The sequence below is a fragment of the Oreochromis niloticus genome, linkage group LG3 (assembly GCF_001858045.2).
Source record: "Oreochromis niloticus isolate F11D_XX linkage group LG3, O_niloticus_UMD_NMBU, whole genome shotgun sequence".
NCBI lineage: Eukaryota > Metazoa > Chordata > Actinopteri > Cichliformes > Cichlidae > Oreochromis > Oreochromis niloticus.
In genome coordinates this window covers 36,218,289-36,244,445 of record NC_031967.2, presented here as the reverse complement: position 1 = coordinate 36,244,445, position 26,157 = coordinate 36,218,289, and the positions used below count along the sequence as shown (strand labels likewise).

Genomic DNA, 26,157 nt, shown 5'->3' with positions numbered 1-26,157 from the left:
TTGTTGGTCTTCAGACAACAATTCTGACGGCTAAAGAACCAAATGGGACAGACAAAAAAAAAAAAAAAAAAAAAAAAAAATGCTGTTTACAGTCTAAGTGCCTCGTTCGTGAACAGTGAATTTCACACACAAAACATTAATACTTTTATACCTGAATCTGTCCATAAAAGTGTAGGACTTTCTCAGAAATGATCAAGCATTTGACTGTTAGATGGTTTTCCCTCCATAAGCCTGGTTACGCTGGAGGTTTCTTCCTGTTAAAAGGGAGTTTTTCCTTCCCACTCTTGCCAAAGTGCTTGCTCATAGGGGGTCATATGATAGTTGGCGTTTTCTCTGTTTTCTCGGTATTGTTGTACAGTCTTTACCTTACAATATAAAGCACCTTGAGGCAACTGCTATTTTGATTTGGTGCTATATAAATAATATTGAATTGAAATGATTTTTTTTCTTTTTTATTTATTTGCTAGTTTGCATGAGCCAGTGTGTCTCAGGGAAAACAATATTTAGACCCATGGTATTTGAAGCCAAGCCTAGCTTATTATTTAGTTATTTATTTTCCCTCTCTTAACCACGCTCTCTTACAGTATCCTCACCATTTACCCATCTTACCATGAGGTAAGCGCGATTCTTTATTTGGAGAAATAAGAGTGTGTGACAGTGTGCAGGTTACAGATGGTGAACACGTGCCCACTGATTTTCACTCATTTGGATTCATTAACATATGCATCAAGGAAAGAACAAAACAGATTGGTACACATTTTATAAATCTGACAATAATTTTCATGTTGCAGTTATTTGCTACAGCCCGATGTCCCTGACAGGTCCCTGAGGTCATCTGATCAGGGCTTACTTGCTATAAAACAGACTAAGATGAGAAATAAGGGTGACAGAGCTTTTGCCACTGTGGCCCCAAGACTGTGAAACTCTCTCCCTCATACATTAAGAACTGTGGAATCAGTAGTTGTTTTTAAAAAACAACTCAAAACTCACCTTTTTTAAACTGTTTTTGGTTAAATTTCTGCCTGTTTTATATTGTCTGTTTTACCCTTTTAATATTTGTTATCTTATGTGCAGCACTTTGTGATTCTGTCTAGAAAGGTGCTATATAAATAAAATTTAATTTAATCATTATTTATTTGTTTGTTGTTTTTTGTTGCACACATTAAAACATGTCTTTGCACATAGTAGTAAATGATGCCCAAGGAGTCTTCTCATATCTGCCACAAGTTTTTATGACTCCACTTACATTAGAAAAATAATGTGATGGATAAAAGCCAAGGGAAAACAAGAAAAGAAGACGCATATAAATAAATAGGTAAATACATGTGTTTGCCAAAAGTGACATGTGGTTAAAATATGGTGTTCATTACAGAGCCTCTTTGCTCTTTATTGAACACCATATCCAAAGATCTTAAATATAACCAAGATCGTAGGACATGTGGAACTGAAATTAAAATATCATTTCATCTCTATTCAGTGTTATAAGTAAGCTTTTCCAAAGTCATGCATTTTACTAGTTCAGTTTTACAACTGTCCAAAATGGCTTTCAGTAACTCACAAAGCTCTATTCAGATTCTTTTCATGACCTTGTTAAGCCTCCTCCAGATTAAATAGATGTAGAGCTCAGGTAATAGACCAGACTGACAGCCTAGACTCCATATGGATCAACCAGTCAGAGTTTTTGTCCTCCTGCAGCCACCATAGCTAGGATTATGCACTTTGGAGGGGCAAGACAACAGAACTCAGCTGACTGCAGTCTGTAGTCTACTGACATCTAGTGGTGCACTGTTCCAAAAACAAACAAGTGGAATTACATTTAAAATTTATAATAGGAATCTGTACATTATTATTAAAAGGCACTAAAGAAATAAATAGTGTAAATACATCTACACTGTCATGACACAGCATCCACCCTGCCTCACAGATGATGTGGTATGCTTCAGCTCATGAGCTGCTTCTCTCTTTCTCCATCTTTGGCCAAGACCTTGGCTGCTACCTGACCCCAGCAGCTGTGCTGGGCGTGTGGGAAAGTTACCCAGCAGCAGGGGGCGGCGATACTGGTCCCTATATTAGGGGACCAGAAGACGCCCCCAGAGCTCTTTTTCCTCCTGCTGCTGCTACCTGTCCGTCTCTGTGTTGCTCTGCTGTCTGTGCTTAAGGCTGTACACCCCGGGGTTATGCTTTGCTTGCTTTCTGCTATGTAATTTTCTTGCTAAATGTCTGTATGTATTTTTCCTGCTGTTCATATGATTCAGTGTATTAAACTCTGTTCCAAGAATTCTACTCTTTTGCAGAGCATCTTTTTGAGTGTCTTAGTTTTAATTGGATTTGGATCTCCACATCGTTGGTGGGAGAAGGTTATCAGGATGGCTTCAAAATTTGCGACCACACTTCCTATCTCTCAGACAGAACTTTTATGGTGTGTATGGATACATGCTCCTCTAAGATCCATAAAATGACATGTGGTGTGCCTCAAGGGTCGGTTTTAGGCCCTGTACTTTTTAATTTGTATATGCTCCCTCTTGGCAGTGTCATCAGGAGGCATGGAGTGAACTTCCACAGTTACGCTGATGACACTCAGCTGTACATCTCCGTGTCTCCTGATGACACCAGACCAATGGATGCCCTTTTTAACTGTATTCTAGATATAAAATCTTGGATGGCAGAAAACTTTTTACAGCTCAACCAGGACAAAACTGAAGTTTTAATCATCGGTCCTGAGGCTCAGAGAGAGAAACTCTTGTCTAAATTACAGGCATTTTCACTATGTCCTTCACTACAAGTGAAAAACCTGGGTGTTATTCTTGACTCTGAGCTTGGTTTTATCCCACATATTAAACATGTAACCAAAATTGGATTTTATCATCTAAAAAATATAGCCAGAGTCCGCCCTATTCTCTCTCGGGCCAACACGGAGATGCTGATGCATGCTTTTATTACCAGTCGCATTGATTACTGTAATGCCCTGCTCTCTGGTCTCCCCAAAAAGAATATTTCACCCTTACAACTTTTACAAAACTCTGCAGCTCGTGTGCTGACGAAGACCAGAGGGCGGGCCCACATTACACCGGTTTTAGAATCGCTGCATTGGCTCCCCGTGTGTTTCAGAATCGATTTTAAAGTTCTTTTATTGGTTTTTAAATGTCTTAATGGTCTTGGGCCTTCTTATCTTTCAGATCTGCTTTTACCATATGAACCCTCGTGGACCCTGAGGTCCTCTGGTACTGGCCTTTTGATTGTCCCTAAAGTCAGGACACATACTCACGGAGAGGCAGCTTTTCAGTGGTATGGTCCTCGACTGTGGAACAGCCTGCCGGAGGAGCTCAGGGCCGCAGAGAACGTACATGTTTTTAAGAACAGGCTCAAGACCCACCTTTTTAATTTAGCTTTCACCTAACGTTTATTTATTTTATGCTTATTTATTCTATCCTGTTATTCTATTTATATTATTAATTTAGGTTTTACCTACTATTTATTGATTTTATTCTTATTCATTTTTTATCTTCTTACTCTATTTATATTTATATTGTATCCCATTCTTATTTATTTTATCTCTTTATCCTGTATATATTCTTATTGGGTCATATCTCCAGTGTTTCCTCGGAGGGGGCTCTCTGCACCGGGGCTGTGATCGACCGTGGCTGCTGGGGCTCTGTGGGTCCTCTCAGCCTGGCTGGGGGGCTTCTTTGCCTCCCTCCTGCTGCGTGCCCAGCCTGGAGGCTGCGGTCTGTGACCGGCTCCCGGTGCAGACGGCTCCCTGTGATAGTGTTTCCTCACTTGGCTAATGCGTACCCAGCCCAATTTTACTCTTTAAGTGTGCGTGTGTGTGCGTGTGTGTGTGTGGGGGGGGGATGTGTGTATTCATGATCGTTTATGTTAATGAGAGTGTGGGGAGTGAGTGGGAGGGTGGGGTGGGGTGGGGTGGGCTGCTTTTAACCATGCAAAGCACTTTGTGCTACATTTTTTGTATGAAAACTGCTTTATAAATAAAGATTGATTGATGATTGATTGATTGATTGCTGTAAACTGTTCCAGTGCCAGCTGGAGGCCATCACCCAGTGAAGCCAACAGAACCACATCATCCACGAAAAGCTTGGATGAGATTCTGAGGCCACCTAAGTGAAAGCCTTCTGCCACTCGGCTACGCCTAGAAATTCTGTCCATAAAAATTATGAACAGAATTGGTGACAAAGGGCAGCCCTGGCGGAGCCCATCACCAACCGGGAATGAGTCCGACTTATTGCTGGCAATGCGAACCAAGCTCTGGCAACGGTAGTATAAGGACTGAATGACCTGTAGCAATGGGCCAGACACCCCATACTCCTGCAGCACCTCCCACAGGACACCCTGAGGGACACGGTCCAATGCCTTCTCCAATAGAATAGAATAGAATAGAATAGAATTCAACTTTATTGTCATTGCACATGTCACAGGTACAGGGCAACGAAATGCAGTTTGCATCCATCCAGAAAGTGCTTTAGCCGTGATATAGATATATTACAATATATATTAGCAATAATATAGATATGTAAGTATGTTACAGAAATGGGTCTATTATGGTATGTTATCATGTACACGGTGTGAAGTATGTTATGAATATTCTATAACTATAAGTATGTACAGGCTGTAGTGAGTACAAGCTATGTACAGGCTATGAACAGGATATAAATATGAAATAAAAACTATACAGAAATCTGAGATATACAGTTATACAGAAATGTGAACTATGCAAGTTATAAACAGTTGTAGGATTAAAAATTATCGTATGTACAGAATGATTATTTACACAGAGCTATACAGTAGTGCAGTTAAGATAAGTGAGATATGTGGATAATTGTGATAGTGATAAAGTGCTAGTGGTTGTGGGTGTGTGTATGTTCAGTCCATGTGTTAACGTGGGTCAGATGTCAGGAGGCAGAGTTCAGGAGTCTGAAAGCTGTGGGGAAGAAGCTGTTCCGGTACCTGGTGGTCTTAGTCCGGAGGCTCCTGTAGCGCCTCCCAGAGGGCAGGAGGGTGAAGAGTCCATGTGATGGGTGACTGGGGTCTCTGATGATTTTCCCAGCCCTTTTCAGACACCGCTTCCTGTAGATGTCCTTTATGGCAGGAAGTGGTGCTCCGGCGATGAGCTGGGCAGTTTTCACGACCCTGTGCAACGCCTCCAAGTCCACAAAACAAATGTTGACTGGTTGGGCAAACTCCCATGCACCCTCAAGCATCCTTGAGAGGATAAAGAGCTGGTCCAGTGTTCCGCGACCAGGACAAAAACCACATTGCCAGTCTTGGTAGCCGGGGATCAGTCCGCCAGGGCCTCTGCTCCTGGCTGCTGCCTGGCACACAATGCACGCTACGGCACCTCCTGCGGATGGTGGGCCTGCAGGAGGATGGGCCCATGTCCCCATTTCAGGCTGTGCCCAGCTCGTCCCCATGGACTAAGGCCCGGCCACCAGATGCTCGACCTCGGGCACCCTATCCCATGCAGGGTAAACTGTTCCCTCTGTGATATTCTCATAACAATCTTCTGAATCGCTCTTTGTCTGGTCCTTCACCCAGGTTTTTCATAAAGAATTGAGCTTGTACTTTACAGTAAGATTTTTACTTTCTTTGAAGCTATTGCTATTTCCCAACTGTAACTGAAAAATGTTGTAAATATTTGGTTTTATTTCATTCATTGTTGTCTACTGTATGATTTATACATTTATGTGCTTACTTGTGCCATGTATTTGAAATTACCGGCGTTTATTACAAGGTACAACAAAATTAAACAGGTGTTGACGATGCAAAATGGTGTGATGGTTCCTTAAATAAATTAGACAAATACAGAGTGTTCTACAATAATGAGTCTGTGCTGTTCAGGAAAACAAGAAACAATAAAACAAACAGGAGAAATACAATCGATAGTTGCAGCAGAAGCCTGATTAAGGGATGTCTAAATGCTTTGTTGAATAAGGGGAAACATCTTGCAATGTGGTCAGAGTCAAAGACCAGCCATCTGTGATAAATATCTGCTAGCAGATATTTATCTAACTTTGCTTCTGGAGATTTGTTGTTTGTTTGTGTTGTTTGCTGTTTGTTTTGCATTCCAGTAATCTGATCAAGCACCTCAACTGGAGAATTACAGAATTTCCTATGTTGGGTTTTACATGTGAAACACTTTGCACTGAAATTGATGGAAAATACAAAAATGTTTCTTCAACCTGACAAAATGTTAGACACAATAGTGTCTAATGAATGTATCTGGGGACTTTGAGTAAAAATTTGCCTGTTGTTCTTATGAACCCTGTGTCTCATATGTTTAGTCAGTTTCATCTTCATGTTTGTTTTCCTTTTTGTCCCTGCCAAGTTTATACGTCTTAGTCTCTGTCTGAGTGTCTGTTTCCTATCGTATTTTTGTCTTATTTTTGCCCTTTGTGCATTTAAACCCTTAGTTAGGAGTAAATGTGGATTTTATGTGGGAAACATGAATGTCAGTTTCTCGGTTTATGAAGTTCACCTTTAACTATGACAATGCTGAGATACGGACCTCCTGTGAAGTTGTCACCATACTAGTGATGAGCAAAGCGAGACTTTGTGAAACATTTGAAGTATTTGTGCTTGTATTGATGATTCCAAACAATCTGAAACCATCTCCACAGTGGCACCTGCTGGACAATTTGACTATTGCCACGTCTTGATCATATTCTGTGAAACGGTGACACAGACAAGTCCTGCACAACTTCAAACAAAACCACTTATTATATCAGACCATCAATATCTTCGATCAATACATGTTTTGGAGAAATCCTCAAACAAACAAGGCATCCTACCTTTTATTGGATAGTAATAGTGAAGAAGAAGAGGAAAGTGCATAAGAAGGGGGGGTGGGGTGGGGGTGGGGGTGCATGCGGCAAAGGGTGGCAAATGACTTTTATAAGTTCCTCTAAGAATTTCAATTTTATATATTATTCACAGTGAAAGTGTGTCTGTGTCCTCCCATGCTCAGAAGTCTGGGCACTTAAGTTAATTTGCCAAGTTTGAATTAGCAACTAAGGAAGAACAAACTTGGAGTACTTGATATCGAGAAACAGCTATTGTCTTTTGTGGCTCACTTGCTGCAGTATTGGCTGTGACATGAACTCTGCCTCATGTGTTCAGAGAGCTGCACACTTCACCAAACTTGAAGGAGCTATGTATGTTTGCTTTGCTTTCATTTGTGTTTCCACCTCTGGCCACCAGGTGGTGCTCTTTTGTGTTTTCTTTTCAGCTGAGTTGTATTTTAGGCAAGGGCGTAGATTTGGTTTTGGCATTGGTGGGGACGGATGATTCAACCACCGAACCCTGCCCTGTTTCTTTTTCTTTCCTTTTTGTCTTTGCTTCTTGATAAAAAAAGGAGAAATATACTTGCCTACATATGCTATTCTACATGCTTTTAAACCATTTAAAATTACAATTCATAGTTTTATATGTGAATTATATAATGTTAAATTACTATTAAACAAATGACTAATTTTAGACTTTAGTTTACTTCAGCCGTATTCCATATAAATCAGGTATCATACAAAAATAAAAAATAGTTTCAAATACAGTCATGACAATTAAAGAATATGACTTTAAGGACTTAACAACATTACTTCAGTTATAGTACACCAACATCTCTGATAGATTAGCACTAAGGGAACACTGAATGACCTGCTGGTTTTTGTCCATAAAACTACTCATCTAAGATTACCACAAAGTAAAAGATCTCTCAGCAAAATGATGCAACATTTTAGGCACTATTGCCCCGATCAAATCAGTGAGCTGGGATTTTTTATTCTAAACATGAACTACTGTTACAGCAACACACATGGACTACTGGTGCCCCACACAACAACTCAATGTCCACTATGTGAAGGAGTCTATACTATACTGTCTATACTATACTGTCCTGGTGGACATGGCAACACTTTTTTCATGGTTACATACAGTTTTAGACTGATGTGGGCCAAAGCCTAGCACATACTTGCCAACCTTGAGACCTCAGAATTAGGGAGACATTCAAAGGGGTTTTTACAGTGTTTACTTATCGGAAAAAAATAAGTTAAATGTCACCGGGGGTGTCCAAATTCAGAGGCTGCGTCCACCTGAGGACCCGGCCTTCGCGGTCTAAGTGGGCCGGGTCCTCCGAAAGCTGGGTAGACCGGAAATGAGCGACTATGAAATTGGGGGGTCTAGCCTTCATAATTACGTCACCTCTGCCGTCTGCTCCTTGCTGGCTAAATAAAATAAAATATAACCGGACGCTTGCGTAGATTCTCGACCATCTCACACTTCTGTTTAATCAGTTTTTTGTTTGACATTTATTCAGCTGTGTGAAAACCCCGGAGGAACCCTCCCGAGGGATTAATAAAGTTTTATTTAATCTAATCTAATCTAATAACTTTTATCTCAGCCAAACCGATTTACTCACGAACAAATAAAACACTGAAAAAGGCCAAACAATAACATGTTTAAGTTATTTGAAGTTTACACAACTACATTCTCACCTGAAAATATGTTAAAAGTTTATTTCGCCACCCAGAAAGAGTAATAAGAGTAATATTAATACTAAGTAGCTGCAGTAGTAGTAGCCATTGTTGGAAACTGGAATTGGCTGGGCCAATCTAGGATATGGTTTTTCAATTTTGTTGTCCGGGTGGAAAATCGGGAGAAATTGGGGAGAATGGTGGCTCCGGGAGATTTTCGGAAGGGGCACTGAAATTCGGGATTCTCCCGGAAAAATCGGGAGGGTTGGCATGTATGGCCTGGTATTGCCTGTAACGTTATTATGACGGACACATTTTATGAGTGAACCTGACTTTAAGTGACTTACAGGTTTCTTTGAAAAATACTTTCTTATATCCAGGTTCTTCCTTTGTGCTGCCATCCTCCTCTCCTCCTTGCAGGTCCTCACAGTGCAGGCTTGCCGCTGCTAAAACTAAACAGAGCTCCCTGAAAGGCACAGCCAATCACATTGGCCTATTTGTCACATGAGGTAGGACTCCAGTAGAGAACCTAATTTAACTCTTTCTGCACCGCTGGGTGAATGAGACGTTGACAGATCGTTTTTTTCTTTCTATCGGGTTTGTTTTTCTTTACTGGAAGAGATCAAATTATTGGTGGGGACAATTCAATAATCGCTGGATATTGGTGGGGACATGTCCCTTCCGTCCATGCCAAATCGACGCCCTTGATTTTAGGTCCCGTTAGTGAGGAGACAAACAGATTTTTCAAATTTAAACCATTTAAACTGGCTCAAATAAAAGACATCTTTAGTAACTTGGCTCCAAACAGACACTGACAGCAGAGAAGAAAACTGTTTACAGCTTTAAAAACAAACACTACTGGAATCCACCTGCTGGAGGCGCTGTGAGCTCACTGGACCCAATCAAACAGATTAAAATACTCCTGTGTACTTTCCTCTTTCTTCAATCCTTAGCATTTCAGATTATTAAATAAAATCTACTCAACCAAAACAAGCTCTACTCACTCTAAGGAATTAAATGTTGTATTTACTCCACCCAGTTATGTCAACTGGTTCCACACAACTGGGTTAGTGAAATATAAAATGTGTGATACATTTAATATGAACAAGAAATTTTAAGTACATCTGATAAATCTACTCAACCAAAACAAGCTCTACTGAAACTATAGGATTAAATCACTTTAACAGAATTGCAACTTACTCTATATACGTTTGTAAACTAAATAAATCAAGTTTGTTTAGTTAACCTAACTTTAATAACACTTAGTGTAAAACATGTTGAAGCAAACTTGCTTCAAATGCTTCTAGATCAATGCCTTTACATATATGCAAGTGCATTTTAAGTGCAGGAGGACAATTAAGATACAGAATTTAATGTGAAACTGAAATTATTAAAACTTGAAAGTGATGTGATTCCAACATTTTTAACATTAACTTGGCTTAAGTAATGTAAACTTGCTTGGGTTACAATGAAAAGCTCACAGTCCAGCCCTGAAAACAACAGGTAGAAATTACAGTCTGGCATTTTTTGTCCATATTTAGAAGAAACCTTTTCTTCAAAACTTAAACTAAAGTCCAAAGTTAGGAGCAGTCTTTTTCAATGTAGCTGGATGGTGGTAAAAGTTCAACAAGAACAAAGAACGCAGAAAAGTGAAAGTCCTTGCTGAAGTTCTTGTGGCAGTTCAAATTGAAAAGTTTCTAAAGTGCAAGTCTGACTGACAGCCTCGCTGCTTTTAAATGCTTTAAACAGACAAAAGTTTCAAATAAGTTGTGCACAAATAAAGAGCAGTGGTGGACACAATGACACAGGAAAATATAAAATTCATATTCCTATAGTTTCCTCTTGTTTAAACTGGTAACTGTTTATTCTCTCCAAACATTCGCTGCATCCTTGTTGTCCATGACTCCGTCCTGCAGCTGATGGAAACACCACTCTCTGGTTTCAGGTTTAAATGTTATGAGCGATCAGGTAACCAGCCCAACAAAGTCCAGTGTTCCCACTTTCACTTTGTTCAGATTTCCCTGCTCTGACTTGCCCTCGGGATGTCTAGGGGAAAAAATCATTTTGCGTCAGCAGCCATTCCTAGTGGATTTTCCCAAAGGAACAGTTTCGTAGGACTGAGATGATCATATGTCTCAGTACTTTGATGCTATGTTTGTAAGATTATTTAGCACTAATTACATCCAGCTATATTAGGACTTAAGTTAAACGACTTTTCTATTGTTTTTACTATTAGCAAACTTGAAAGATGGGCTATGAAGCAAATCTTTGGTCGACAGTGACCCCTTGTGGACATTTTGAGATATTGCTTGTGTCAAGTAGATAATGTTATTGTAATTGTTTCCTGTGACTCTAATTATTGTTATCATAATTATACAGTTCCTGGACTGCTGCCATCTTTCTGACAGAAGACTTTGGCCAGACCTGTGACCCCAACATCCCAACATATCTTCTACTTCTCTTTTGTTATTCTCATGTTTTTGTTTTCTGCACAAACTAAAAGTCAAATGTTTGTAGCCACAGCAGCAAAACTGTTTCTGATCACCTGAGAAACACAAAATAGATCCCATGTATAAATCAGATTGTTTTTATTGATTATGACTTGAAAAAGGAAATTTGCAAAGATCCGAAAACAGCCTCGATGAGCTGCAGTTTAGTTTGTACCAGTGTCAGAGTCTCCATCAGTTATTCAGTTTTAAAAGGTACATTTGGATCAATTCAAGCTATTAAATGTTTTGTGGATCTAGAAGCTGTTTAAAGAGCAGAATTTGTGTTTAACTCAACTTTGAACCTCAAATTCTCAGAAATGAAACTGAGCACATGAAGCTGAGGTGAACCGTTTAATTCATTCTGACTTATTTCAACAAATCACCATTAATCACACTCAGTGATGGACTGTTCAGTGAGTTCAGGGACATTATCTGATGTCCCGATCGTTGAACTTGATCAGAGATGTTAAAGCAAACAGGTGTGATCAGGTGCAGCTGTCAGGATATCTGGAGTCTGAATCATTGAGTTATTTCTCACACTTCCTTCCTTAAATCAGGAGTCATTGTCTTCAGCAGTGATCATGGACTCATTATTAGGTAAACTGATGTTCACCATGACAAAAGTGACGTCTATAAACATCAGGAACTACCAAAAAATATCATCAGGTGTTCTTATGAATAATTATTTGGGGGAATATTATTGTGTCGTTGGACTTTTGACTTCACAAAAGTCACAGTTCCTCCCAAATCCACAGGGCTGCATCTCTTTCTGAACTATTTAAATAACCAGCTCATCAAATTTAACAACACTGCCTGTATACTAGAGACTGACAGGCCTGTAGTGACAAATGGAGATAAGTTAGTATTTTCAAACAACATGAACACTTGAAAAAAAATTCCAAGCAAAGTTATGAACACAGACTTCCTTCACCTCTCTTCACTCATATTTGGAGTACAAATGTCTTCCAAAAAAACAAAAAATAAATCAAAACTAAAGACACGGACCGACTACTCACCGACTACTTCTGGTTTTCTGTGTTTGTGCTTCTGCATTTAATGAAGCAAAAACGTGTTTTCTTATAGCAAACGCACTGAATCTCTTTCTCACACAGGAACAGTTTCAGGCTGCAATTTAATAAAGATTTAAGTCGACATGGTCGTTACTAGGGATGGGTATCGTTTAGGTTTTATCTGATACCGGTGCCAAACCGGTACTTTTGAAACAGTGCCGGTGCTTACAGTTTTTCTCCGTTGCTTTGGTGCATTTCTCACAACAGAATTAAACTTTGCACAACAGTTAGTTCAACCTCCACAACATGTAGTCGTTTTGGCACAACCTTGTGGCGGTTTCATGTTCATTTCGTCCAAAGGCAAATGCCTTTGGACATGAAGCAGTTGAGTAAGTACAAATATCTAAAGAATGGTCACTATCTCCTTGCTTTGATCATGAATGTCACAATTATTTATACTTGTACCGGCTGAATAGTCATTGTCCATACAACTAATAGTCTTCATGTCATTGCTTGTGTCAGTGCACTCAAAATTGTTGAACAACTTGTCAAACAATTTGTACACCCATTTTGAAAACCCTATTTTTAAGGAGTTTCCATGAAAATCTCCATAAATTACTTTTCTCAGGTGAACCTTATCTCACACTAATGAAAATTGGTGTGTGTTACTCTTACTTGCAACCAATGAAAAGCCTCTTCTACCCAGTCAGGGGTGAATCGCGTTACAGTATCCCCTACTCTACAAGTATATATATAATGTAAACCAACAGACAGGATTGGCATGAGGTGCATACTGAATCTACAAAAGCTTGTGATGACATCACAGCAGAGTCCTGCAGAGGGTGGATTCGACACTCCAGGAGATACTTTCCTCGCTGCATTGCGAGGGATAACATCTGTTGTGATGTAGATGAAAATATGTGGCCAGACAGACAGGAACGTCTGGATGTGCCAGAATGATTTACTGTACTGTTACATGTGCTGTTTATTGTTCACATTAGTGCACAGCTCTACCAAATGGGTGATTTTATGTTTACATGTATTCTACAGTGAACAAGTGACTGTAGCATATTTTTCTTTTGCACAATTCTGTAGGATTACAAACACTTCTACACAATGGAAATGTGAAACGTACGTATTCAGTGTCTCAGTTACTCCCAAGACTCCCATAACATCTACAGTGACTTCACTGCACATTTCAGATGGCTGTACAGGTAGGCCATAGTGCTGTCGTCAGCATTTTCAGGTGTCACCAATTGTTTTTGCAATGGGAAACACTGAAATTATAAACTGTCATAGTGGAAACATGACAATGCCATTTGACTATCTTGTTCATACAGATGGTGTCAAGACTTTTCATTTTGATGGCACTGGCAGTTTCATTGACATGGATACTTGCTTTTGCGGTATGGATAATCAATTCTGTGCATGTGACGTGCTTTTGCAGGCTATCCACTAGGTTTTGCAGTTTGCACTAATTGTTTTGGGAAATGCACTAACTGCTGTGCAAATGTTAATGGCGTTCTGAGAAACGCACCAAAGCGACTGAGAAAAACTGTAAATGGTGCTCGAACCGGTGCTTAAAGAATAGAGAACACAAACTTTGTCCAAAAACCTCTCATGTTTAGCTGTTTTTTTTCCAAAAACATAACAATTTTAGCCTTTTCTGCAGCTATAGGGCATATATGGTATCACTCTTGGCTGGAAGCAGTGCTTAAACAATGGAAAAAACACAAACTTTGTCCAAAAACCTCTCATGTTTAACTGTTTTCCACTTTTTCTTTGGTCATTTTAGCCTTTTTGGCCAGGGTGAAGGGAGTATCTGCCATCAAACAAGAAGACAGCCGCATGTAACTACGACGGTGTTTGCTAGTTCACCTTACATGCATTAATTTAATAACGTGGTTAGCCTACTCAACGTAAATTACACACGAACAACATTAACCTCCTAGGACCTGGCGTCCACATATGTGGACATCACATTTTGGGATGTCTAGACCAAAATACAAAATTTTACTCTACAAGGGCCTGATATCCACTTACGAGAACTTTATACTGACACCGTTCTATCGAAATTTAAAACTATTAAATCCAGTTCTTTGTATTCTTTACGGCCAAGAAAGACACAGCTCAAAGTGGTCTAACTCAAAAAACGATCTTTAATTTTACATATTCCGGGATATGGAGACTGAGCACACACAGAAAAGCTCAAATCTGAAATCATTAGAAGCCAGCATGGTTATATATATTGTTCCGCTGCACGTCACGCACTCAGTTTACTTAGTTCCTCTTTTCTTTGTGTCTTACTTCCTGTGCAGCTTGCAATAACTTCCTCTTTTTGAGGTCTGTTGCCAGGGCAACCTGTCACCCTTCGTCTAAACTTAGTTGCACTCTCTGTCTGCTCCTAATATACTACAAAAACATGAAGTTCCTGTCTGCCTGTGACCTGGTCAAGTCTGGGCCTCTCATAAAACAATCTAATCAGCAAATAAGCATTAAAAATATATATTTAAATCTCAACAGACCCCCTCTTTAACTAATTCTATTAGTTAATCTAATTAACTCATTCCCTCAATAACTACTGTGATCTACGAATTAATATAATTAGCTTTTCCTGGTAAAACGTCCTACATTACTTTTATCACTCTTTGGAAACAGCCTCTATAGAGTTAAAATTTAAAATTTACTCCTAGTTTTTTCACCCCCTCTACGGGTAACATATATCCGGTCTTAACACTATTTTTTGGGCAATTTACATAAAGTAGAAATCCTGCAAACTATTCCTGAAATCGCTCTCATTACTCTTCATTACTTTTATGCTCACATTTAACCTCTAACGAGCTTTTAGTCTCCTAAACAACACATTTTCTGGAACTGTGGTTAGTAGGTGGGTAGTAATGAGGGAATCGGCAACAGGAGGGAGACACAACTGGGAGAGATCAGGGCTAACGAGACAGGGGGAACAAAGCTGCACACACTAACATAAGACAAAGACTTTCACAATAAAACAGGAAACAAGAAACCACTAATCAAAGACGCAGACCGAGAGGCAGAGAGAAAATGACATATGGAACTGAACTATACATGAAACCACAATTCCTAAAACATGGATAACAGAAACATGAAACTCTAATAATAATCATCATCACAATCACAACAAGAGAACAAGAAAACAATCCATGATGGAAAATTAAACTAAAACATAATAAACTCAAAATACTGGGTCCAACGGACCCAGAACCGTGACAGTTCGGTCTGGGCTTGCTGGATTCTCGCCAACACCTTTGGTCGCTGTGGTCCTGAAATCTCCTGTAAAGGAAACAAAACACCTCTCCCTGCTGTGCCTTACTAGTCTACTATGCGTATCAATTGTTTTCTTAATTATTCAAACTTGGTTCAACCTATCATGTTCGGGACTCTCTAATCAAAAGGATTAGCCTGATTATGTGTGTAAGCGTGCTGGCATTTATCCATCGGCACTCAAGGTCATCCCTACAATTTATCAGTCCAGTCAGTCACGCTGAACGACGTTTTTGACCTTCACTTGACCGAGTTACAACTCATATGAGCACAGTTGCAATTTGTGTATGAAAAATCATTTATACATATATACTCTTCAATGTTATTCATTTCGGTAAACAACACTTTTAACAACCTTGACCCCACTTCTAAGAAACACGTGTTTCCTCTGGCTCGCTCTCTTCTTCTCTTATCTGATCATCTCAAGCACGTCCTGTACAAAACTTACTTCCTCCTTTCAGGCACACATACAGTTACAAGCTCTACCACATTTGCCCTATATGGTTGCCTCACTCTCAACATGTTTCCTATCAACTTATTCATGCCATGTCTATCTTTAACACCTTCTGCATCACCAGTTGCTACGCAAAGACAAAGCAGACTGTGTTTCACCTCTACCCTAGAAATAAATCTATGTAATATCTGTGTATGTAAGCATGCATTATAACCGCTTATTCTAGAAATCAAAAAGAACATTTTTACTCCTAAAATCTTCCCTCCTTTCACCAAAGCATATGTTTTATTTAAGCTGTCCCACAGTTTCCCTTTAAGTTTGGTATTCAACTTATTATGAACACCGGCATTTTATCTTCTAAACAGAATTCAGTTCATTTTAATCCTTTAGCTTAAACATGAAAATAACAGTTTCTACCTCAGTTTTACCATATCTAAATTATCCAACACCCCAAAAGTCATAAAATGATCATAAAGCCCCTTATTTCAAATTAAACCCAAAATCCCCCCTTCTTGACACACCTTATGTGTCAAATAAGCTGAAGACCCGCTGCTGAAACTGAAAATACTTCACCACCTCTTATAAAATTAAAAGAAAAAGGTTAGTCAAATTATTTCTCAAAACACCTCAACGATCCTCCTCTCGGGTATATTTGCTCCAGGCCTCCAAACCTGTGCTCAGGAATAAAATCAGTTTAATCATCATGTTAAATCTTTTAAACTCCTGGCTCCATTCAGAGCTGCCTAGAAACAAAACCTATTGTTAACATCATTTTTAAAACTCAATTTTCCCACTCGTAATGCAAACTGTGTTATAACAAAACTTAAGATGGAACAGTTACCAGTCATGCTCTTCATACACAATTTCCATATTTTGATTTCATTTTGCTCCTCTTAATGTAATGGTACATTTTGATTTTACTTTAACAGACTTAACCAAAATAAATTTGCTTTCCTTACTTTGCTCCTGTTTTCCTCCAGTACCAGCTCTTTTAATAATTTACTGTTTTAAAGGGAAAAAACCTTGGTCACTGGGACAAGTGTTTGTTATTCTATAACTGCATTTTATATTAAAAGTCTAGCAATCCCCTATGTGACTCATAAATATTACTTTGGTTGTAGTTATTTTCCTCTATAAAATTTAATGTACTTCTACAGTGGCCTGCTTTCGTTAATAGTAACATAAGTAACGTCCAACATTTTCTTCCCCTTTAGCATTTGGCATTTTCCCCACTATATAATGTACAACCCTAATCTAAACCCAGTCAATAAAGCAAAATTTCCTTAAAGCAAACATCAGCAACCCAAAATGTCTGCAGCTCCAAACTTATGTAAATCTCCAGTCTCCCTCTCTCTCCCCTACGTGATTAATTGTTTGTCAACCTTTATTCATCGTAACCTTGGTCCAGTCGCTGTCTCAGTGTCAAGTCAGTCAAACCTTTAGTCCACATCGTCAGTCCAGTCACACACATTCACTCACTCACACGCATTCACTCAAAAGAAAAAACAATTGTTTATCATTTTTGGTCTGGATTGACACGCGACAATCCTTTTAGACAGGAACCAGGTTCTCACAGATGGCTTCTCCTCAGCCCATTGTAATCTGGAAAAGCTCACCTTATATTTGCTCTCCCGAAAAATTTTACAGCGCTGTTAATTCAATCGTGCAGGCCTGCTTAGAACAAAAATGAGAAAAAGAGAGCTGATTAGTAGCTCATCAAAACACAAAACATAATCACCTGACAGGATTTCTCTTAAGTGCACTGTTACAATTTTAAAGGGCCCAGTTCTAAACATGTCCATGATTAATAAAACTCCCTCTATTAAAATAAGAAAACAACCCAAACCTAACTGACAGAATCAACCCATCAGTAAAACAACAACCCCAAGACTCTTAACCCTTTAAGACCTACCATAGAACCAAGTCCGCCAGAGCTTATATTATATTTTTACATGCTGTAGTGCCAATTTTGGGAGCATTTCAAGTTGATATACATCAATACAACCATTACAGCCCAAATTTTAATAATATGTATGCATTAAGTGCATAGTAATTACATAAATTGCAAAAAAGTGCAATAAACTACAAAAAAATTGAAAATCGTTTTTGTTTTTTTAACATATATTTCTAGTTAGAGAAATTTAAGAGGCTTATCCCTCAAAACTGTAAATACAAAAAAGTTGCACAAACTAGTTTCCCACCACAGGAAATTTATTTGAAGTGTCTTCATAGTTTTACTTTTGAAATACACCAATTTTTATATACTGCAGGAAAAACGAAAATAAATATTATAGTGCAAATTTGCAAAAAAGCAGCATATGCATAAAAATAAACTATTTCCAGCAGTGCAATTTGAGTTCTAAGCATCCCAGAAACGACACAGAAAGTCATAAAGTCAAAGATAACTTTTAAAAACACCAGTATAGGCTCTTAGGCCCTGACAGTAAAAAAACTACATTTCCGCGAAAATGACGTCACTTCCGGTTTCGGGCAGGTAATGGCGGACATGCGAAAGTTCGCGCTGACGTCTATTCCAACGTAGGAAGTGTTATGAACAGCTGATCGGATCGGCAAAGCGTGTTTCTGGAATATTATGTTTTTGTTGCTGCAAGCGCTTTTTATGCAGTTTTTGCAAAGCTATATGTGGAAGAAAACCGTGACCTAGGACAAGCTGATGGCATAAGATGTAAGTACAACTCCTCCGGTTTTATATGCAAAAAAAATTATTGCGCTAGCTTACGTGGTTGCAGTGATACAGGGATTTAAAAATAGATACGCAAATTGTAGCGCGGGCGCTACGCTCGGCTCTAAAGGGTTAATCACAGAAAAATTTTACCTCAGGTTCTTCAGCGTCCTTACACTCTAAAGTCAACTGACATAATTTCACCTTCTAAATACACAGAAAATCTTGTTAAAAGCCACACAATTTTGCACTCCATTGATATTCTCATTAAGCCCTTTCTAAAGACGTTATAACAATGTGTCATCACTGAATTGTAAATTTCTTGTCCCAATCTGCACTTCTGGACAGACCTGACCACTTTATTTAATTATCCTGTATTTTACCATAATATATTTTACCAAGTAATTCTTCTCGGTCACAGCTATGTTTCCTTCATTGAAAGCCTCAGTCACACTGCCAGACAGCAAGCTTCTTTGTCACCACTGATTTCAGCTAATTTGCATACTGAGTCATATCTCATTTTTTCAACATATTAATGTTGAGTGTAAGCTGATCTTCATTGCATATGTATTTTTATAATCAGGTTTAATTCATGCATCTTTGCACTGAGCTGTGGATTCAAACTGTCTCACTTCTCAATCTCTCCAAAAATAATTTCACATGTAACAATTTTTATATGTGTGTTTTCTATTCATTAATGTAATTGTTAGTCTATTTATTTCTTTATCTCTCTCCTTTTTAAAAAAAAAAAATATTTATTTATTTATTTTTTTTTACCTCTTTGTTGTGATGTAGTCGACATTCCTAAACCTCCATGAGTTCAGTCTCAACTTTCAATCGAATTTTCCCATATGCTTTCACTGTATCACGTCTAGGTTCACCTCTCACTACTGATCCTCATCCCTGTTCTCACAGTTTCCTGTGTGGCCTCGCAGATCAACACAGGCCCAAATCAGCTGTTTCTTCTCTCCATTGCTTCTCTCTTGATCTTTTCAGTCTTTTCTTCTAGGATTACTCCCAGCATGAGAAATATGAAACTCAGTGTCCAGTGCTGTCCAGTGCTTCCACACAGTTATTTATCCCACTGTTCTTCCCAGCATGTAATTCACAGTGCATGTTGCATCAAGTGCTTTCTTACATGCTGCTGCTGGAGTCTTCAGTGTTATAGGTCTGTTGCACTGTCTTTTGCCTGCTGTTAACTCTTCAAGTACACGGTGTTCTGTCTGTCTTCTGTCTTCATCAGGAGATTTACTGTCCTTTAAGCTTCTTCTCAGGATGAGGACAGAATGTGAGGTGAAGCTGTCAAATTTTAAGCCAAAGCCGGGCCTGTTTTCATCCCAATTCTGTTAATCTATCATTTTGGCCACTGTACTCATGTTTTCAGGTTGAGAAGGGTCCACCTGTATTGACACACTAAAACATTTAATTAATATCATTTTCATTGCTATGTCTTAATACATCCAAATCTCTAATTCCTCTGTTTTCATGTTGCAACGTCACAAGCTCACAGTTTCCTGCTTCACTTCCTGCCAGACACACACACACTGCAGTTTGCCTACGCACACACACTCATATTTTCATCTGTTTCTACAGCCTAATTGAACTCTTATTTTATATTTACAGTCTATAGACCCTCTGTAACTCTGCTAAGTGTTGATATAAAAGAATGCACCCTTATTACACACACACACACTTAAATATACTAAGCTCTTTGCATTTGCAAGCATTCACATCAAACTCTTCAGCGTGCTTAGCAGAGCTCTTTCAGACCTCAGGACAATTAACAGTTTTTTCCTTTTGTTTTTGTTTTGTTTTTTCCACACATATCACCATTCTTTCAGGTCAGTTTTTGTAGCATCATTCACACAATACTTTCATCAGCATTTTGCACACTTCCCTGAACTTCCTTAAAAAATCGTCTCACACACACACACCACACCCTGGACAACATCGTTGAGTTTTATAATCCACACTTTACACTTACAGCAATACACAATAATCAGACAACCCAAGTACATACAGACACAAACAACATGATCCCTACGGGGGTTTTCTGGCGTCCAACACCTGGGTCCAACCCTTATGCCCCCCTCTTCTGGTACCAGACTTTTCCTACACAATTTTGACAAATTTAAAAGCCTCTAAGCCCAGGTCCAACCTTACTGACCGATCGACCCGCTTTGGGAACGCCCTCACCGATAGCGGTCAAATTTCTAAGCCCTATAATAATTTAAAAGTGGTCCCCGTGAGTCCCCCACTCCTGGACGCTTCCGAATCCCGTCTGCGCCTGAAGCTTTACTTAAGGTTTACCTGTCAATCACGTTCAAACGGGACCACCCGAGTCCAACCCTGTCGGTCAAACGGTGCAAGAAAAGTGGTGCTTGACCACTAGCTATTAACGAGCGTCCCCGGTGCTCGCGGTTGCTAGCCGAATTAACCCTCTCGCCGGAGGACAATGTCCCGCTTCCGGAACAGAGTGGAGGCATAACCCTCAGAACATTTTACACCCATAGAAGTCCAACTTCCGTCCTAAAATTTATTTAAATACATTTAAAAGCACCACTGTGGGGATTCCACAGTCAAATTACCTGGTGCCCGAGTCCAACTCTGCTACTCACTCTGGGAATAAAATCCCTTAACCAAATGTCCTAATCTAATCTCTTTTCTTGGCTGACGTAACACACCCACACATATAACACACCAACTTCAAATATACGTCACAACAACTTTGAACTTACCCAAAATTATCATGGACATGTCACCTGAAATCTACTTAAAAAATTTTATAATTTAGTTTAATTTCACCACTACTGAGCCAATTTGACGGTCACGGTCATCCACTCAGCGGACAAATAATTTAGAATTCATCCAATATGCACAATTTTGCTTTTTCTTTGAACAGGCTTGTGCCTACCTTTAAATCTTTTAGACCGGTCTCCTGTCCGCCTCGTATCAGATCGTACCTTAAGGTCCGAATTAGTCCTCTCAGCCGCAAAAGAATCCGGGTCACGGCACCAAGTATTAAATCCAGTTCTTTGTATTCTTTACGGCCAAGAAAGACACAGCTCAAAGTGGTCTAACTCAAAAAATGATCTTTAATTTTACATATTCCGGGATATGGAGACTGAGCACACACAGAAAAGCTCAAATCTGAAATCATTAGAAGCCAGCATGGTTATATATATTGTTCCGCTGCACGCCACGCACTCAGTTTACTTTGGCTACGTTCACACTGCAGGCGAAAGCGCATCAAATCCGATTTTTTCGCCCCTATGCGACCCATATCCGATCATGGTATGACAGTGTGAACGGCACAAATCCGATATTTTCAAATCCGATCTGGTTCACTTTTGTATGTGGTACTGAATCCGATACGTATCCGATGTTTTAGAAAGCGACTGCTGTGTGAACGGTCAAGTCGCATTAAATCCGTCTTTTACGTCACTGACACAAGACAGACGCCAATTATCAGCGCCGGAGAAGCGCCCGATAGGACATCGCGAACAATTTCCTACCATCCGGTGAAACTGTTGGGAAGACAACGTTGGAGAAATGTGAACATTTTATTTTTACTGTATTTTCTGCAGATTCTGACAGAAATCTGCAACTATCCTTTGAAGCACCGCTCCTCTAAAACAGCAAAAAGGATAATTATTAGGTCATCTACATTATTATGTAAATAACAAAATAACTTAAAGCAAAAATCTGGAAACATAAAGTCCGAAGTCTTTATATTAAGGGCAATCAGTCAAACAATATTGTTTGCTCTGGGTCTAAACAGAGCGAGTTGTGTGTGACATCTTCTTTTGCGCATGCGGGCCGCTTTGAGCGTTCACACTGGAGAGCGTTTGATGTCGCATTTTATGTGTAGTGTGAACAAGCAGACAAAAAAATCGGATTTGATCAAAAAATCGGAATTGAGCATTAAGACCTGCAGTGTGAACGTAACCTTAGTTCCTCTTTTCTTTGTGTCTTACTTCCTGTGCAGCTTGCAATAACTTCCTCTTTTTGAGGTCTGTTGCCAGGGCAACCTGTCACCCTTCGTCTAAACTTAGTTGCACTCTCTGTCTGCTCCTAATATACTACAAAAACATGAAGTTCCTGTCTGCCTGTGACCTGGTCAAGTCTGGGCCTCTCATAAAACAATCTAATCAGCAAATAAGCATTAAAAATATATATTTAAATCTCAACAAAACAAATGTCCTCATATGTGGATCTTATTTTTGTCAGAGACAAAAATCAGGTTAAAAAAAAAAATCTGGAAATTCTTTGTTTTTACATTTATCAGGTCCCGAACAGCCCAAATAGCAAAAAGAATTTAAAAATGCCATATAAGAGTTCGGGTCTTAGGAGGTTAAGCTACTCACCCAGAGGAGAACGGCTGCTGCTGCCATCATCATCCGTCATCATTTCTGCTACACTGGCAGGGCTAGGGGCCAGGTCTCGCAGCAAGCTATCAAATACGGCGCATTTCTCTGCTTTTAAAAAAACGCTATGCGTTGCCAGGTGTTTCATCAGATTCGAGGTGTTACCTCCTTTGCACAGTATCACCTTAAAGCACTTGTTGCAGGCTGCTGAGTTTGCATCTTTTGCTGTGAAGTACAGCCAGACTTTGACCGCTTCACCTTGGGCATTTTTAATCTGTAGCTCTGCTCTAAAGGAACGTACGTACCTGGACCCGCCTACTATCCTTGGAAAGGTAAAATGATTGGCTAGAATCCAAAGTGTGTGACATCTCAGGAAAAAAAAGCACCGAAATAAAGCACTGACATGTGCGCTGCTTTTCGGTCTGGTTACTACCGTTTATGTCAGAACCGGTGTCCATCCCTAGTGGTTACCTTTGCATAATGTCTGTTTTCTTGTTCTCTGCTCTACAGCAGGTTTGATGTGATTAAGAGGATCAGTTTGATCAGCAGGTGTTTGATCTTTTTGGAAGTGGAAACTTTAAATATACTAAAGAGGTGAAGTTGGAAGAGGCGATTCATTCTGATAAATGGGTTGAAATGGTGCCAGATCATGACCATCTATGGACCCAGTGTTAAGTGGCACAGTGGTTCAGAGGTAAGTACTGTATCCTGGTTTTATACAGCTCAAAAAAAGAATAAATTACAGTAATTGTGAGGGTTCCAAGTAGAGACAGAAATAAATTGATCAGAAGCTTGACAGTCCAATATTTTATTTTTTTCGTTGACAACTGTGATATTATGTGTCGATATATACTTAGTGGAGCCAGCTGTCTAGCTAAGTTTAGTTAGACAGCACTAAGTATACAGAAAGTGCTTGTGAGAATGGGTGTGACTGGGTGAATGTGGCATGTTGTATAGAGCGCTTTGAGTACTACGGGAGAGTAGAAAAGTGCTATATAAGAATCAGTCCATTTACCAAGTAAAAAAAATTACACAAGATGACAAAGTAAAAATAACACATCTCCATCTTACAGATAATCCTGAACTAAATAGAAACATCTCTGCACCAGGCTAAACCCCATTTAGGGGGTTTTAGGGCCCCTGACAATAAGCCACTATTGTCCACTCTCCATCATGACCTGGCACACACTCATCCTTGAGAGGAGCTGTAACCCCTGTCTAAATAGCCAATGACTCCTCAATTGAAGACTTTCCCGGCTGATACATGATAATGAGATATCAGGTCATTTTTATCAGTGATGAACTGTCTACAGACAACAAAACATGTGGATCTGTCAGGTTTGGTGGTGAACGTCCACTCCAGTGTGATGTTGTGGTTCTCCTCTGCCTGATAGGAGGTCTGTGTCACATTGACTACAAATGATCCTGTTGAGGAGACAGAGAGGGAAAGAGAGGAGCAGACACACTGAGAACTGGAACAAATCTGTTGTTGAGCTTTATTTGGAGTTCATAAAGTGAAGCTGTAAACTAACCAGAGACACATGAGGTGAGGATGATGAGCAGCAGGATCCTGCAGATCATCTTCTCCCTGTGAGAGGAGACAGAGGTGAAGAGTCATCAACACATGAGGTCAAAGGTCAGTCAGTACAGCTAGAAGAAGGAAAATCTACAGTCTGACTTCATTCACTCATCACAGCATCTACAAACAGAAAGAGTGCCACAGTTATACTCTAGATTCTTGTAATTAGGTTGTGCATTAATGAATCATTCATGAATTATTATTTATGTTGTTACAAATATTTACAAATGCTCAGTGTGTACACTCATTGTGTCTAAAAAATCCTCAGTCAGTTTCCTAATGCTGAGGAGGGAGCAGCATGTTGTGTTGTGTTAGGAATGAAATGTGCAAAAGAATCTATTGTTATAATAATCAGAAGAACTAGTTCTGACAGAGTAAATAACAGTTTTTCACATCCTGGATTCATATGTAAAAAAGAAGAAGAAAAGGAAAAAAAAATGCAGACAAGATGTATGAGGCTGTAACATCTGATTATCTAATATGTTAAAGACACTTGGACAGTTTTTACAGTTTACTTACAAACAGAGCAACAGGACAGATGCAGCAATGTACACACAAAAAAAGATAAAATACTTTCTCCTGTTGTCGCCTCTTCTTTCTGCTGATATCCTGCAGAACTGCAGGAAGGCATGTAGTTGCAGGTTGATAATATTCAGTGACAGTTTCAAGCCAACATTCAGGTCTTAAATAGTCAGAGAGTGGGTGAGGTGGAGAAACAATATCTTGCTGTTGTGTTTTCATTCACTTGGAATATTCAAACTGAAACGTCTCTCGGAGGTTGTACGAATATATGCAAATAAAACATTCAGTAGTTGGTTTGAATTTTTGTCTGTGCACCACAGTTCTCTGCAGTGGAGCCACAGACCACAGCCAAGCAATGACTGGGTTCTAAGATACCTGTGTACTCAGCTTTAAGGTCAGAGACACCAATAGTAAACTGGTTCTTGACTAAAACAGTGACAGCAGGGACTACAGGAACTGGAGACAGAGTGACAGCACAGTAACTCAGGGGAGCATCTCAGTAGCACATAGGACAAGGAAACCACTGTGAATCCTACCTTAAAAATACCTTCACTCAAGTCCAAAGTGCTGATGAGAGAGTATAAAGTCCAAAGCTAAGATGGTATTGGGCCTCAATACTGGTAGCAGCAGACAGGATTTGCTTTCACTCTTTTTGTCATGGATTACAGGTCACAAAGGACTCAAATGCAAGACTTGCTCAAAGAGTTCAGAGTATTTATTTACAGTGACGCACAATTCAAACAGATCAACAAGTGAAGGTCCTGGGCCTCCATCATAGGTCTAGGCTGCTGGGGGATTCCCATGATGCACTAAGTGTTTCTTCTTTACTTGAATTTTTCCCTCACTATGTGTTTACACACCTCTGTGCATTTAATCATTAGAGATGATTAATCTCTGGCTCTCTTCCCCAACAAGTTGCAGCAGATCGCCCCTCCCTAATCCTGCTTCTGCTGGAGGTTTCTTCCTGTTAAAAGGGAATTTTTCCTTCCCACTGTTACCTGGTCATCTGATTGTTGGTGCATTCTCTATGTTATTGTAGGTTCTTTGTCTTACAATATAAAGCACCTTGAGGAGACTGTTTTTGTGATTTGGTGCCGTAGAAATAAAATTGAATTGAACTGAATGTGTGTCACATAGGTGCACTGTGCTGTGCATTTATTAGCTTATTCCAGTAGAAACAACAGCTGTAGTGTATGATCTCAGGTGGTATGATATTCATGACATTTTTACATTCAGGGTCACTTCAATTCAAAATTCAAAGCATGGCTCAAGT

The 26,157-nt window shown here is 39.4% G+C and overlaps 1 protein-coding gene and 1 long non-coding RNA gene across 2 annotated transcripts in view; one reads left to right on the top strand and one right to left on the bottom strand.

Annotated features, from left to right (window-relative positions):
* LOC109198941 (polymeric immunoglobulin receptor) overlaps positions 1-26,157 on the top strand; it is a 204,059-nt gene that overhangs the window by 24,551 nt on the left and 153,351 nt on the right. The window lies entirely within an intron of this gene.
* LOC109198969 (uncharacterized) overlaps positions 24,112-26,157 on the bottom strand; it is a 140,314-nt gene continuing 138,268 nt past the window's right edge. Inside the window, exon 3 of the long non-coding RNA XR_002059483.2 lies at positions 24,112-24,208. This is a non-coding gene — a long non-coding RNA (uncharacterized LOC109198969). The remainder of the gene's footprint in view (positions 24,209-26,157) is intronic.